The sequence below is a fragment of the Tachypleus tridentatus genome, chromosome 12 (assembly GCF_004210375.1).
Source record: "Tachypleus tridentatus isolate NWPU-2018 chromosome 12, ASM421037v1, whole genome shotgun sequence".
In the NCBI taxonomy this organism is placed as follows: Eukaryota; Metazoa; Arthropoda; class Merostomata; order Xiphosura; family Limulidae; genus Tachypleus; species Tachypleus tridentatus.
This window is the reverse complement of record NC_134836.1, coordinates 33834223-33851449: the sequence shown is the minus strand read 5'-3', so window position 1 is coordinate 33851449 and position 17227 is coordinate 33834223. Positions and strand designations below refer to the sequence as shown.

The window sequence follows — 17227 nt, the reverse complement described above, 5'->3', positions numbered from 1 at the left end:
AATTATTTATTTATTTTTTTTTGCAAAAATAAGGTTCTATTTCTCTTGATTTTAACTAGTATCAAAAAAGTCATTCAAATTAAAAAGGCATATCTTTACATGAGCTATGAATATCTTATTTAATCGTTATTACTAACTGTTAATTTATTTAAAATATAAACTGACTACTTGAGCGTTCTTCTGTTCATTTTTACCATAAGTAGCATTTATAATGCTCACTACTTCACTTTATGATTTCGGATACTATGAATACAATTCTAATAAATTATTCACATATATAAAAGTATATATTTCAAAGAAAGTTAATAGTTTGCTTTTTGTCAATTTTGCGCAAAACTACACGAGGGCTATCTGCGCTAGCCGTCCCTAATTTAGCAGCGTGAGACAAGAGGGAAAGCAGCTAGCCAACTCTTGAGCTACTTTTTTTACCAACGAATAGTGAGATAAACCGAACATTATAATGCCCTGACGGCTGAAAGGGCGGGAATGTCTGGTGAAATAAAGATTCGAACCCCCACACCTCAGATTACAAGTCGAGTTCCTTAACCACTTGGCCATGCCAAGCCTAAAAAAAATTAAAACTGATAAAGTTAAGAAAATGAAATGAAGAGAAAAGACTGCGATGAAAACAGCAAATCCAAACATCTGATTAATTGTATTTGTTTTTATAACCTAAAAATAAGCCGTAACAAAAAAATATTAAAAAACATAGAAACTCTGCAATAATTAAAAAATATCCTAGGGTACAATCTGTAATGTGGGATATAAAATCTACCCTAGGTTTTGGAGCTGTCTACATGTTTCCCATCTCCTGGAATCTTATCACTTAGCGCAGCCTTTTTTATTTACACTGGACCAACATGTATATTTATTTTATTTTTCATGTTGCCTCATGTGGTTCCACAACATTGTTTCACGTGTTGCCCTTACACTGTTGCAGTTTGAATTTGAATGAACATATAGCTCTGTGTACCGACATTGAGATTATCAGATTCGAAATGTTTGGTTAAAATAAAATTATATTGAAAAATTCATCTGAGATTTTTATTTATTTTGACTAGTAACTTATTTCGTAAAATATCTATTCACCTATCTATGCGTTTTATTTTGTATTTGAATGATAAATGGCTGACATTGCTGTCGCCATGGTTTCACAAATGACGGCGGAGGGCGGTAGCTTCCCATTGATTTGTTTGTTTGTGAGTTTGTTGTTAAGTGCAAAGTTACAAAACAGGATATTTGTGCCTTGCCAGTCACGGGCATCGAAACCCGGTTTCTAGCAGTATATTTCCGCAGACATACCACTTGCCACTGGAAGCACTGCCATTTCTAGCAACCCCAGTATATGAGATATAATATTTTACGATTTTTTAATTTTCTGCATCGTGGCTTCAATTGTGTGACAGTGTTAGTTTTCTCCTACAAAACTCTTTAGTCCTTAAAAAATAAAAATAAAGAAATAAAATATTTTTATTGATGCAACCAACTGCCGTTAGGCGTATAAACATTTGTTTGATTTACTTATGCCTAACTTTCAGAGCTAAGGTGTGGATTTATGACACCCGCCTGACTCTATGATAGTATATTTAGATTAACTGTTTAGAAATATTTAAGTTCATAGAGGTTGAAAACCGAAAATAAGCTGGTAAGTTTTGCAATTTCTTTCACTTTATATCGAACACATATTTCGTAATACCTAAACTGATACAGGTGAAAGCAAACGACATAACCACAAATATGATAACAGAATTTGAGTGCTTAAGATGACGTCAAAATTAACGAAAATGCCACACTTTGTGAGAAAACAAAGTAAACAAAAACATACTTTTCTCCAAACATATTCGTTAAATATGTAGATAAACACTGCTATTTAAAAGGTTGTCATAAGAGCAAATTTGGTAAATATTAAAGTTGTGATAAAGAAATCCTGTTAGTATAATCCTATATTCCAGAAAGTAAACTTGAAGAGTATTTATATTAATTAATTAGAAATATGCATTCTCTTAAAGTTTGGTTACTTATGATTGTAGACTCGTGTAAGTTCTATCGTAAGTGAGAACCACCTTTCAGCAAAACAACTGATGTATAATTAAGTTTCTTCGTTTACTGTTATTAATTTCAAAGCTATAAAATGTGCTGGTTGTGCTGTGCCAATCACGGGTATCGTTAAACAATTATGAAGCAAGTCCAATATTTTGCCGTTCAGTCACTGGAGGAAATAATATTAAGGAAATGTGTCTTGTAGGAACAATTCCATAAACTGCCGGAATTTTTATTCTATGCTATTCTAGCGAAACCACAACCAAGGGAACGGGCTTGGACAAATCAAGCTGTGGGATGTTGTGATGAGAAATGACCATATTTACGTGTGTGTTTATATATATATATATATATATATATATATAGGACCGGCATGGCCAGGTAGGTTAAGGCGTTCGATTCGTAATCTGAGGGTCGCTGATTCGAATCCCCGTCGCACTAAACATGCTTGCCCTTTCAGCCGTAGGGGCGTTATAAAGTGACTCTCAATCCCACTATTCGTTGGTAAAAGAGTAGCCGAAGAGCTGGCGGTGGGTGGTGATGACTAGCTGCCTTCCCTCTGGTCTTACACTGCTAAATTAGGGACGGCTAGCACAGATAGCCCTCGAGTAGCTTTGTGCGAAATTCAAAAAACAAACAACCAAACAAATAGGCTAGGTGATTCCACACATGATCTTTACATTAGGCTTATTATAACAACACAAAGTACACTTACAAGTTATCACAGCACCACCGTCACTAAAATTGTAGTGGGCAGACAGCAATTGAATTACTCTATTTGAAAAATGTAATTTGGGTTTTATGTCTCTTATTATGTCGAGAAACAAAGCGTGACGTAATATACACTGGCTTTTATATGGGTCAGATTCACAAAAGGAGTTGCACCCTGTTAATGAACTACAATACGCTACATTTTAAGATGCAGCTCACACAGAATGGAAACCCATTTCAGCTGAAGTATCGTCAGTCCAGACGTCTTCTCAATTCTTTCGCAGACTGTATGAACAGCAGAAATGCAGTATTTTAAAATATTTCATGAGAACAGTAAATGAACAAGAGACCAATACGTTGGAATTAGTGACGATAATCGATAGTTTTATTATTAAACGCTATTGATCCAACTATACTAAACCTAAAAGAATGAGACAACAGATACGTTGTTACCGAATTAAATAACTTTAAAGATGATGAAAATATTACTGGCCAGCAATTGTATAACATGGAAAAACAGCATAAAGTGATAATAGTCACCATTATCGAAGCTGTTCAGTCTTCTAAAAAAATGTACCAAAACATTTTTGATAGATAGTCTTGGCGGCGCTGAAAATACGTTCGTTTAAAAATATATACATCGTCTGCTGTGAGGTTGAAGAGTATTTTGTATTTGTTACAGTAGAAATTACCGATCGATATACGAACAAACAAGACAATTTATAATAATAATTATTCACAAATGTATTCAATCACAATAAGAATAGTTTTACATAGACAATATTTATACAATTATTAATCTAACAATATTTGCAGAATTATGAAGCAATATTGACACAATCATGAAAATGTTAAAAATTAACCTATTTGGACAGAGTCAAGAATTTCTGTTTAACAAGTTAAATTTCACCGTCTAATATAATTTCACTTTTTTTTTTCTTTTAACCTTCGTGATTTTCTTAAACCTCGAGATGATGACTTTCAACGGTCAGTTAAGATTTTGCAGGCAGTACCACTATTACACCATCTTTAGTGTCATATATATACTATTGCATTACTCTAGAAACGTTTAATCTGTAAAAACTTCCGTACACGAACATTATCCCATCGTTCCTGGAAAGCTCGATTCTAGTAAGTTCACTGATCTCCGATCTATATTTCAAAAAGTTTCGGCACTTTATAGATTTCTAGGCCTAAATTATTTGGCCAAATATTCTATAATGGTTCTATAGTTCAGGAATATTCGATGAGAATCAATCACTAATTATTTTAAGGATTCTGACCAGGTTTATCTGGCTTTTATATTCTGACCAGGTATTAATTTCAGTATTAAAAACAGTAAGATGTATGCATACTCATTAGGATGTTATTTTATTCTTAACACGACTATTATAACAATATTATTGTAGCACGTAGTGATACTTTGTATTATTGTGGCAATATTATGTTGATACTACTTAAATGATAAAACTGTAGTTAATCACTTTAAACATGTTAAACTTAACTAAATTTCACCTTAAAAAGTTTTTTAAGCAACATGGCACATTTGGCTATCTATTGTATCCATTGCGGGTAATCGAACCCTGGATCTTAGCGTTGTAAATACATAAACTCACCACTATTTCACTGGGGGACAACTTCAAAAGTTAAAGCCCAAAGTGTAAAGGCGAATGTAAAATCATCTTTTGGAATGAGTATCCATCGACTCCCCTTTGGCATAACAATGCATCGACCATCTCCAAGTGACGTAGTGAACAGAGAAACACCATTGTGAAAATATTAGCACAGCATTTTGGCAGTTTTTCTTTATTGTTTGTCCTTACACCCGTACGTCTGTACTGTAATTGAGAACTGTTTGTTTGTTCTTACACCCGTACGTCTTTACTGTAATTGAGAACTGTTGTCATTACCGTTGTGGCGATATTTTCGAATATTGAAGCTTTGTTACAATACGACAAAAATAATGTTTACATATTTAGATATACATGGTTGCGCGTAATCTAAAACTAGCTAACTTATGGTTTTCGCACAATAAACCAGTGGACAACATCTTCAAAAAAAATGTTAGTTTTAATTCCATTAACAACGCAATAAATATTGTATTTTTGTTGTAGTAAAACTACTAATATTTTATAAACTACTCTGTACAATAAACCAAATCTGATGAAATTAGAATATATATCTCCCAAATGATTTATCAAATTTAACTAGGATTCATCTATTACAGAGCAAAGGTAAAAAATACCAAGTGAGGAAAAACGTTTAGAGCCGTTATTAAGAATTATACGTAGTTTTACGAATAAGTCGTTCTAGTGATATTAATATGCTGTGTATTTACCAACTATAGACGTATCATAAACAAAAAAACTTCCTTATTTTAATAAAACAGGTATTTTACTTAATACTAGATGGAGTACCTGACCCCTGGTGAAACCATAATTTTACATGTATCTCCACATTAACAAAAAAAAAAAAAAAAAATCCATGCCAAATTTGGTGAAGGTTCATTAACAGAGGGTGAAGTAGCGGTAAAAAAACCCACAAACAAACAAAAACTGAAAATCTTAATGTTCCTGCGTGGACCTAATGAACCATTTTCCGTGAGGATCCATCTGCACTCAGTGAAGTAGATACGTGGACGTATCACAGACATTACTATTATATTTATATAGATTAATTTGAATATTATATTTTTAAACACTGTTAGAGAAAGCTAACTGAAAAATCAAATGAACACTTTGATATAACGAGTCAGAAGTTACTTGCGGCAAGTATGTTGATTTAATTGGAGTGACTGGCTGGTTGTTTCATAGAACAAAACGCAGTAACTCATCAAATCAGCACGTCGTTGAACTTTATCTATAGAATGTTTCAGTCTTTTATTATTCGTTTGTTATGATATAAATATTCATTCTTTTTCTTAAAGTTGAGTTTGGAACTACTGGGACGGTTGGAACAGAAAGACTTGCGAACGAAATGCCCTCTTGGAAGCTGTTTGCTATTTTGCTTACCTCGACAATAGTTATTTGGCAAATTATCATTCATACAACTAAGGTACGAAACTGTCAAAACATGAATCTGTCAAAAGTTACCTAGTTGATGTGAAATCCAACAACTTGTCCAGTGATCTTGTTACTGTTAATTCAGGTAAGATGTATTTGCTATACATGTTTCTATGAAATATTAACATTCAGACTTGTTTTTCAATTTAACTAGTTAATTTACACCATTTTATTTCATAAAACTAGCATTATTCTTGGCGTTGTTAAGTATAACTTAATAAATTTAACTTACAACAAGTTTCCTTGCAAGACAACAGTTAGTCTAAGAACATATGGTGCTAAAATACAGGGCTCGATTCTCCGATAGCCTTATGTGGCTTTGTTATCTAACTTACAATGAGCTGTTCTCCCATTTGAAGCAGCAGTTTGTCGTATATTAAAAATATAATTAATAACTGAATACTCCAACAGTAATTTAAGTAGTTAACTAACGTAACGTAAGTGAAAAAAAAGTGTAAGACCCGTGAAATTGATTTATTCATATCTGCATAAAAATTCCCGAATTACGTATTGTTTTGATTAACGTGAAGTTGTTCCTCCAGCGACATGGCTTTACAACGATTTAAAATCGCTTGTTAGATCTTCGTGTGTGTTACAAATGCTAATTACGTCTTAAACTGAGTATTTGTAACACACACGAAGGTCTAACAAGAGATTTTGAGAAACTGACAATTCATAATTTTTTGTTACTGGGTAGTTGCAGTTTACTTTTCACTATTATTTTAAGTATTTGAGGTTTTTGTTCTTTCTTACAGATGTCAATAGACCACCACTTACAATAATTAAAAGCAGAGGTCGCCTAGGAAACCAAATGGGAATATTTGCGACACTATATGGTTTATCACGTCTTAACAACAGAAAGCCCGTACTCTAACTCATACGGCCCGGCATGGCCAAGCGCGTAAGGCGTGCGACTCGTAATCCGAGGGTCGCGGGTTCGCGCCCGCGTCGCGCTAAACATGCTCACCCTCCCAGCCGTGGGGGTGTATAATGTGGCGGTCAATCCCACTATTCGTTGGAAAAAGAGTTGTCCAAGAGTTGGCGGTGGGTGGTGATGACTAGCTGCCTTCCCTCTAGTCTTACACTGCTAAATTAGGGACGGCTAGCACAGATAGCCTTCGAGTAGCTTTGTGCGAAATTTAAAACAAACAAACAAAAACAAACCAAATCATACTGCCCGTCAATTGCGTACGTTTTTTTCAAAATCACCGTAGAAACAAGTCCTGAGCTATTAGAAACGTACAAAAGCCTTCCTTACTACAACATAGGTAGGCATATACGTTCAAGTGATGTAGCAATACCGAAGGATGCCGTGATTTTGAGAGGAAACCAGTATGCGGTTTCACCAACATTTTATGATCTTGTTAGATTCGAGATAAAACAGCAGTTCAGGTTCGTCGATCCAAAAGACCAGCATGCAGAGGCGGTGTTACGTAATATACAGTACACGAGGTCTGTTGATACTTTTGTTGGAATTCATGTGAGAAGAACAGATATGATAAATTATTTATTACAACGAAAGGGTGCCATACCAGGAAATGAATTCTTCAAGAAGGCTATGACTAACTTTCTATCAAAATACCGAAACGTAATTTTCGTGGTGATAAGTGATGACCGGAAATGGTGCCAAACTAACTTGAAACAGACAAATGTTGTTATCGTTCCTAAATCCACATATCCAGCCCACGATATGGCAGTACTGTCCAAAATGTAACCACAGCATTATGTACGTTTAGCGTCTGGGCTGGCTACTTAGCCGGTGGAGAGACAATTTATTTTCAACCTTTTTCCACCTGATCACCCATACCTGAAATTAAATCCTTATGAAAAGAATTATGTACTAGAATGGATTGGTATGTCTTAACCTGTGCTGGGATTGATTGGTATGATTAGATCTTTATTATATCATACTAACTGGACGATTTATTATCTATATACAGATCTTTGGGATATTTATGTCAGCACACAGTGTGTTTTGGTGTTACGATACACTGATATGTGTTTGTTCTTTATTATATCACACTAATTAGACAATTTATTATCTACCTATAAAGAGCTTTAGGATATTTAGATTAGTACTTAAGGTAATTTCTGAAAAGTAGGACAATGTTTCGAAGAAATGGAAAATGAATCTCTACAAAGAACATATTGCCTGAGAAGATTTCTCTACAACGCACATATTGCTTATGATTTTCAGTTACATGATTTTTAGTGTACTTTATTAAAATATTTTTGTTCGCAAATGTTTAAACACATTTTATTATCTTGTATCTTGAGCTTTATTTGAGACACATCCACACTTTCAAACTCACTCTATACGTTTAGACGTTTTTAGCACAATATCAGAGAGTGGTATACCGAACATATTACACACTTCCTATATCTTCTGTTCAGTCTATTTACACACTGTTCCATGACTTCATGTCCACCACTTGGATAGCGGTAAGTCTTCGGATTTACAACGCTTAAATCAGGGGTTTGGCCCCTCTCGATGGGCACAACAGACAGTCCGATGTGACTTTGCCAGAAGGAAAGCACACGCGCCCATTAAGCCATCGTCCTTATTTAATAAATTGTTAATTTTCTTAAACCTAATTATCTCCAGTCATTCATGAATATACCTGACATTGTGAGTATTAGATCGAGTTAATAACATATTTTACCCACAAGATTATTGTTATGCAAATGTTCAGCTAATGGTGAAATACCTAATTTAAGATTTACCTTACTCACCGGGCACAGGCATGGCTACGTGGTTAAGGCACTCGACTCGTAATCTGAGGATCGCGGATTCGAATCTCCGTCACACCAAACAGGCTTGCCCTTTCAGCTGTGGGGGCATTATAATTTGACGGTCAGTCCTACTATTTGTTGGTACAAGAGTTGGCAATGGGTGGTGATGACTAGTTACCTTCCCTCTAGTCTTAAATTACTAAAATAGAGACCCCTACCGCAGATAGCCCTGGTGTAGCATTGCGCGAAATTTATAACAAAAAATAAAGAAGAGAATTTAGATAAATTTCTTCTTTTAATGAACTTAATAACAGTTGATGTAGTGAATGAGTGAATTACATGTGCATTGTTCTCATCAACATCTTACACTGCGTTAAATTTCATATTGGATTTTTTTCTATCTGCAGCAAATCATCCAATAAATCATATTATATAATTACAGCAAACATGAAATGATTTTTTAGAATAAATCCTTCAACATAGCACGTGACAAATGCTATTGGAAAACAAAATCTTTACAGTTATCCTTCAACTAAAAACATGATTTTATAAAATATTTCTTGTTCATAGTATTAAATATAACGAATGTATAATCCAGGTATCTATGATACTGCCTTCTGTTGGCTCAGTGACAAGAAAGAGGACTCATAACGTTAAAATTCAGAACTCGATAACTACGGAGCGGAAAGCACAAGCAACCCAGTGTGTAACGTGCGCTTAGCAACTAATAAAACCGAAGTTATTTCTAAGGTTTACAACTTTCAGAACAGTTATTCAATCATTAATTATCACGTTAACATAAAAACAGATTTGGTAAGAGTAGGTGCCAATTTTGAGCCACCGCAGCATTATTTATCTGATCATAAATACCACAGTTAAACTCTCAGACGATATCTTTTGTGACAAATTTATATATTCAATAAAAACATACAATGCTAAAATCTGGAGTTTGATTCCGCAGGGTGGATAAAGCAGATAGTTCAAAGTGGCTTTGCTCTGCAAGAAAAAGACACACTCCATGTCAAGACATGGCCAGCAGGTTGAGGCACTTGACTCGTAATCTGAGGGTCGCAGGTTCGAATCCCCATCCCACCAAATATGCTCGCCCTTTCAGCCGTGGGAACATTATAATGTGACGGTAAATCCCACTGTTCGTTGGTAAAAAGTAGCCAAGAGTCGGTGGTGGGTGGTGATGACTAGCTGCCTTCTCTTTAGTGTTACATTAATAAATTAGGAACAAATAGCTTTCGTTTAGCCTTGCGTGAAATTCAAAACAAAACGAACCATGCCAAAACTCACACAGTAAACTTGTGCATCAAATCTTAAGTCTGCCAGCTGTTCATGGATCTCAAAACAACTTTTAACTGCATAACTGATCACAGGTACGTATCGTTGAAACTACTGGACTAATGGAACAATTGTTCTTTACATACTTGATAAACCGTAGAGAATAAAATAATGGTTTAATATATTCAGAAATATTTAACAAATCAGTGATATCGAGAAAACCCACTTGTAGAGAAATATATATGTAAAAACGGCTCGTTTGGGTTGAGAACATTTTTTACGTAGAGGAGTGAACAACGTTTCGACCTTCTTTGGTCATCGTCAGGTTCACAAAGAAAGAGAGGTAACTGACCGGAAGCTGACCACATGTTTGAAAGGGGTTGTGTAATGAGTGTCGGAATCTAGAGGGCGGGCTTAGATGTTGAATATACAATTTTATATTATTTATTTTTATTTATTATTATTATTTATTATATTATATTTTAATATAGATATAAAGGTGTTCCTTTGTATTGGTTTATTTTGGGCTTAACTTGTTGTATAAGTAAGGCTTCTTTAATTTTGCGTTTGCTTATATTTGTTCTTTATTTAGTATTTGAGTGTTTTCTATGGTTATGTTGTGTTTATTTGACTTAGTGTTCGAAAACGTGTGAAGATGACTTTTTATGTTCTTTAAATCTGGTTTTCATTTTTCTACTTGTTTCTCCAATATAGAAGTCGTGGCAGTTGATGTTGATGAAGTATTGTTTTATTTTGTCTAATTCATCGTTAATTTTATCTGGTGAGCATAGTTTTATGGCTGTATTTATTTGGTTTCTTGGTATGTTGAGTGTTTTGTTTCATGTGTTGAGTCCCGAGGAATGTATAGTCCAGTATGGGTGATTTTTTCGGTGGATTTCTGTTTTAAATTGTGTGTCGGTTCTTTTAATTTTGAGGTTAAGAAATGATATTTGATTGCTTCCTTCTTGTTTACATGTGAAGTTGATGTTGGGATGTATAGCGTTAATGTGATTGAAAAATTATGTGTTCACTTCTCTACGTAAAAATTTTTTTCAACCTAAACGAGCCGTTTCTATATATATATTTTTAACAAATGTTTTTGTAGTTTACCCCCCCCTCTCTTTTTGTTGTGAGATGATGGTTTAATTTTTTTAAATGCAATTTAATCGGATATTACTGAAAGTTCTTTACTTATACAATCATTATTTAATAGTAATATACCTTAATATACCTGGTTTAGTGACAACTATTCATTTATTTTAATTAAATGGTTGATTGCTTTAGTTTCTTTTCTACTTGTCTTTAAGTTTGATTTACAGTACTGTGCAAAAGTGTCAGAAAAAGTCAAAATTAAATTTCAGATTACTTTCAAAGAACATTGGAGGATATCTCGCAGGTGAAACATCAGTCTTTTTCTTATCTTCATATGTAGTACAACATAAACCCTATAGATAGAAGTACCTGAGTTCAGCAACCAGTTAATATTTTCTGTATCCCCCATTTGCTTTAATAACTGCAGAAAGTCTTTCAGACATTGTTGCAATACATTAAATCAAAATGTTCTCTGAGCTTTAATCCAAATGTCTTTAATACACTCATAAAGTTTCTTTCAAAGCAACTTTTGAATTGTCAAGTTTTTGATCAGTATGTTCGTCAAGCACAACCATTGGCTCATTCATTTGTCACCAGGGGTCAGTGAAACGTTACAAGACTGCCACTCTGTGGTGGCATGCAAGAATGAGTCCCACAAAATGGAAAGAATCACAAAATATTCTCTTGTCCTAACACTTATGTACACTACTGTATGTGAGTATAGAAACAAGGCCAACTATGAAACTTCTGTTACTATGTTATCAAATTTTTATCGTTTTCCCCGTGACAGAAATGTCCGGAGTAGCCTTAACTTATTTCAACCACCGATATGACATACACAAGCATCTCTACTTGGTGACCAAAACCACAACTTTTCCCATGTTTTAAAAGCCACTTAAAACTTTTTTTTTAATTTGTCCGGTTCAGAAATGATTCCCTATTTTTGACTGATTGTTTCAATTTTACAGCTTTTAACCCAAACGTCTGTGGTCGCATAGTATTTGAAAGTATAAGATTTATTGAAAGTTTCGTAAACAAATATATAAAGAAGTAAATCGACGGATGTCGGTTTTGGACCTTCAATTTATAGAATAAGACACACCCACTTTTGTTGCCAAGTCAGGCTGGTTTACATGCAACAGATGGAGAGATGTTAATGTATATATTACCAATTTATCTGCCAAAACATGGTGCGGGAAAAGGTTAGGACTTCTGATTCAGAGTATAACAATTCGGTGGCGAATTTTTTTTTCTTCTGGTCATCTTTGTATGTGACGATTGTCAAAGTATCCTCATGAGGGTTATTTAATAATAATAATAATAATAATAAATTTATTAAGCAATAAATTAGACACAAAAAATCAAATATCAATATAAAACCATCAACAAAGAGTTAACTCGTCCTGTGATGGTTAAACACATAATAAAGTAAAATCAAAACTTACAAAATCAATATAAAGTTCCCAGAATATTATCATCAGTATTTAAGATCCATTGTTTTAAGTATTTCTTTTGATTAACACGATTAATAGAAGATCTTATACTATAAGGAATAAAATTATGAATACGAGGTGCCAAATAAAGATATTGATGAAGTGTAACTGTTTTACGTGGTGTGGGTACATTAATTGGAAAAAAAGATTGAAGTCGTGTAAAATATGAAGTGACTTTAAAAGGCCTATTAAAAGAAACATGCAATGTAGATAAAGCTAAAAAATATAAATAAAGTTTATCATATGAAAGAGGGGAGTTAAATTTACTGAAATCGGTATCAAGCCTATGAGTAAAAATAAGAGAGAAAACACTTTTTTGCAACTTGTGAATAGGAATTAAAAAAGTCTTATATGTGCCACCCCAAATTGAAATACAATATTGTAAGAAAGATTGAAAGAGAGCATAATATACACTTAACAAAATATGATAAGGAGCACAATGACTAAGTTCAAAAATTAGCATAGAACTATATTTTAATTTATTAACTAAAGAATTAATATGAAATTGCCAATTTAATTTTCGATCTAAAATAATTCCTAAATATTTAACAGAGGAAACTTGAGTCAATTTGGGACACTTACAATTAGAGTAAGTATAACAATCACTAGAATGATAAAAATAGAAGGAAAAGCTGGAATGACACCATAAAGGTTAAACTGAAGAAGAAAAGATTTAGATATATTTAAGGATAAGTCATTACAGAAAAGCCAATTTTAATTTTATTAAGATCACTAGAAATAATGGCTTCATTAATTAGATTTGGCTTACTATAAACAACAGCAATATCATCGGCATAGGCTTGGATATCTCCAAAAACTGTTGGTAAAGAATATCATTTATATAAATGAGAAATAATAAAGGGCCCAGAACAGAACCTTGTGGTACTCCAACATTAATTGTAAGCCAATCACTATAATTATTATGGATACAAACCGATTGCTTTCTATTGTGAAAGTAAGAAAAAACCAATCAAAAACAATGCCTCTAAAACCATAATAAGATAATTTATTTAACAATATTTTATGATTAACAGAATCAAAAGCTTTGGCTAAGTCAAGAAAAACAGCAATTGGATGAAGATCAGAATCCAAAGCTTCTGTAATACTTCCCACAAGTTTAGCAACAGCAACCTCCGTTCCAAGCCCAGGCCGAAAGCCAAATTGAGAAGGAGACAAAACTGAATGTCTATCAAGAAATGATAAAATTCTAATCTTCATAGATTTTTCAAATAGTTTAGAGAAATGTATTAATAAGGAAATAGGTCTATAATTCGTAAAATCAGAAATATTACCAGATTTATAAATAGGAATGACCAATGATAACTTTAAAGCATTAGGAAACTTCCCTTGAGTAAAAGATAAATTAATTAAAAAAGTCAAAATTGGTGCAAAAGATTAGCATTAGCTTTCAAAATCTTAACCGAAACACCATCTACACCATTAGAAGCTGAATTTGATAAGGAGAAAATATTATTCATAGTTTCAGATACAGTAACAGGATATAGATAACAAGAAGAAGAAGGAGCAGGAGGCATGCCCTGAGAACAAAATTTAGGATTGGAGCAAGTAGATTTAGCAACATTAACAAAAAAATAATTCAAATCAGATAAATCAGTAGTACCAAAATTACAAAATTTCTTATTTTTTTTTAACATCAATAATAGAGTTAACAATATTCCAATTCTGTTTAATAGTTTTAGCATTCTTAAACAGGTTATGATAATAAGTCCATTTAGTCTTACGGGTCAAGCTAACAATATAATTCCTTAAACACTTAAATCTAATCTTTAGATAAATATCATCAGGAAATTGATGTACTTTCTTTTTTTAACTTATCTCTTTTAATCATTAACAAAACCAATTCACTGGTAATCCATGGCTTAATTTTTCTAAACTTTCGTGACACAGAAACAGTAGTAGTACAACTTTGAATACAATCAGTTAACACTTCAGCAAAATTATCATAAGCAACATTAACATCAGAACAATTCATAACACAGGACCAATCTGAAAAATTCAAACAAGAACTCAATTCATTAAACTTAATCTTTTGAACATTTGAGACATGTTTTAGATCCGATAAAATGTCTATACATAAAACAATTGGAAAATGATCGGTCAAAAAACTCTCAACAATATAAGAATAACAATTTTTAACAGTATTTCCACTAATTAAAAATGATCAATACAAGAATTAGTAACATTGGTTATCCGTGTAGGAGAAGAAATAATAATACGAAGATTGTTCTCAGACAAAAACTTAAAATATGCATTCTTATAACAAACATCATCAAATGCCAAAACATCTATATTAAAATCACCAACAAGTATATTAATATCATATTTGTATAAATTCAATTCTAATGAAAGCTCATCAATAAATTTCAATACAGGCAATCTAGGAGATCGATAAACAACAAAGAGATTAAATTTCTTATTTTGAATCATACAAAATAAAATTAAAGCATCAGACTTAATGTACTGTACTTCTTTTATCATAGTCAGTATCTCAAATTTAACAAAAACTGCCACTCCACTAGCCTTATTTAGACTAGAAGATGAAGAATAAAAGGAGTAACCTGGAATCGAAAAGGAAACAAATCCATCCTCAACAAACCAAGTTTCAGAAAAAGCTATTATATGAAATTTAACAACGCTTGATTGTAAAAAAAACAAGAAATTGGTCAAAATTTTGAGTAAGACTTCGAATATTAACATGTATTAAATTTAAATGACCAACAGAAAAAACATTTGGTAAATCAGAAAGAGAAGACAAAGTTGGTGTAACACCAACAATATCATCAAAATCATCAGCCATTGCAGTATTTATAAATTATTAAGATCAATCAAGCAACGTAAAACAATGGGCTGAGTAGTTTCTGATTTCCTAATAAGAATATTACCATTCGATACCCAAAGAAATTTATAGCCAAGATCTTTCTGTTTTCGTTTTGCTTGCATGAAAATATCACGATAATATGGGGAGAGATGTTCGTTAACATAAACTGGATAAGATTCATTACAGACCTTAATATCATTAGTATTAAGAGAGCGAAATTTAGTTTTCTTAAGTTTAAGCAGATCAAATTTAATTTGCTTACGACAAAACTTAACAACAATCTGTCTCGGACTCTTATTTTCAGTTGTTTTCTTTCCTATACGATGAACAGTGTCAATATCTGTAGGAGCACAGTCAACCCCAAAAGTAGTTGTAATCTTCTCAACAACTTCTTGCAAATTCTCATTAGGCTTCTCTGGAATACCTCCAATCAAAACATTATAGTTATAAGAATATTGTTCCGCTTCACACATCTTCCTCCGAAAACTTGCCATCTCCTTCCACAATTCTTCATTTTCATGCTTTAATGTTTTATTTTCCTGTTTACACTCCTTAACTTCAGCTCTCAAAGTTGTGATATCCTCACTCATAGTTTCTACCTTCTCTGAATAATATTGAAAGGAAGTCACTAATTCTTCGACCTTTACTTTAATTAAGTGAAAGTCATCAAGTCTTGACAAAATTTCAGTAACTTTTGTCTTAAGCCACTTCATATCTGCCTCCCCCCATATTTAAATCAAGCTCACTATTCTCAACAAGATTCACTGTCTCCCCCCTCTAACGAAATGGACACAGTCCTTCTTAATGGAGTTTCACTATTTAGGCTTAACTTTAAGAAATAATTTTGTTTGCTTGTTTGTTGCTAAACACGAACAGAACTACACAAAGGCCTATCTATGCTCTGCGACACGCGAGTATCGACACCCAATTTTTAGCGTTATGAGCCCTAATACCGGGGGTGTGAAAGAAAAATGCGTGTGTTAAGAAGAAATATAATAAAGATAAAACAATTCATTTACGGTTGAAACAGGTGATTAGGTTTTATTACACATATTAATTCAGGTTTCGCTCCCATAGATATACACAGAAGAACTAATAGTAAAATCACCCGATAACACTTAACGATCATTTATTTATGTTCACTGTTATGATACATCCAATATTACTTCCGTCAATCACCGAAGTAGCCAATAAAAATTTCATATCGAAATCCTCCTCAAAGAGGATTTTGCTTGTTTGAAACATTGTACTTACGGGGTAAAATTACACTTCATATAATCTTAATTCTTTCACCGTCAAAAATACATATGTGGCGCCCTCTACGACACTACTACGAGAGTTTGAAATTTTGTATTACTCTGGAAGGAAATATTCCTCTTCGAATTTCTCATAGTTTACCAGTTTTCATGTTTCAGATAAGTAATGGAGTGTCGAAATATGCGTTTTTGTGATCTTGATTTTATATCTGAAAATAAACTCTGAGAATGTTACGTCTTAAGATGTGGCAGCAGAGAAATTAGACTAAGAAAAACAGTGGGATTCTTAAATAACATAAATGATCATATAATGGTATTATATATATCGTTCATTAAACTAAGAAACTGAGTATGTTGTATTAGCGAAACTAACTTGAAATAAAATTTTATAATAATGAGAAATAAAACAGTTAAATATTTCATTGGATATTTGTTTCATGTTTTTAAGATGTGTAGGTACTCTTACATGTTTCTCACCACAGTAACCTTGTATATGTTTTTCATCATTCCTTATCTAATAGAAATTACACTATATAACAAAATATTTACTGTTTCTTGTTCCTGGGCAGAAAGTGTCATTTCCCAATTGCTTAGGTCTAAAGTAAATGGAAAACGTCTATTTTTCTCTTCAAACTTTGCTTTTGTGACCTGAATAATGAAATTTTCAAATTTACCCAAAGAGAAATACAACAGCATCAAGACCTTCCTAGAAGC

General features: G+C 32.9%; 1 pseudogene; it reads left to right on the top strand.

Annotated features, from left to right (window-relative positions):
• LOC143235611 (galactoside alpha-(1,2)-fucosyltransferase 2-like) overlaps positions 1-8337 on the top strand; it is a 34915-nt pseudogene extending 26578 nt beyond the window's left edge.
• Positions 8338-17227: the final 8890 nt, after the last annotated feature.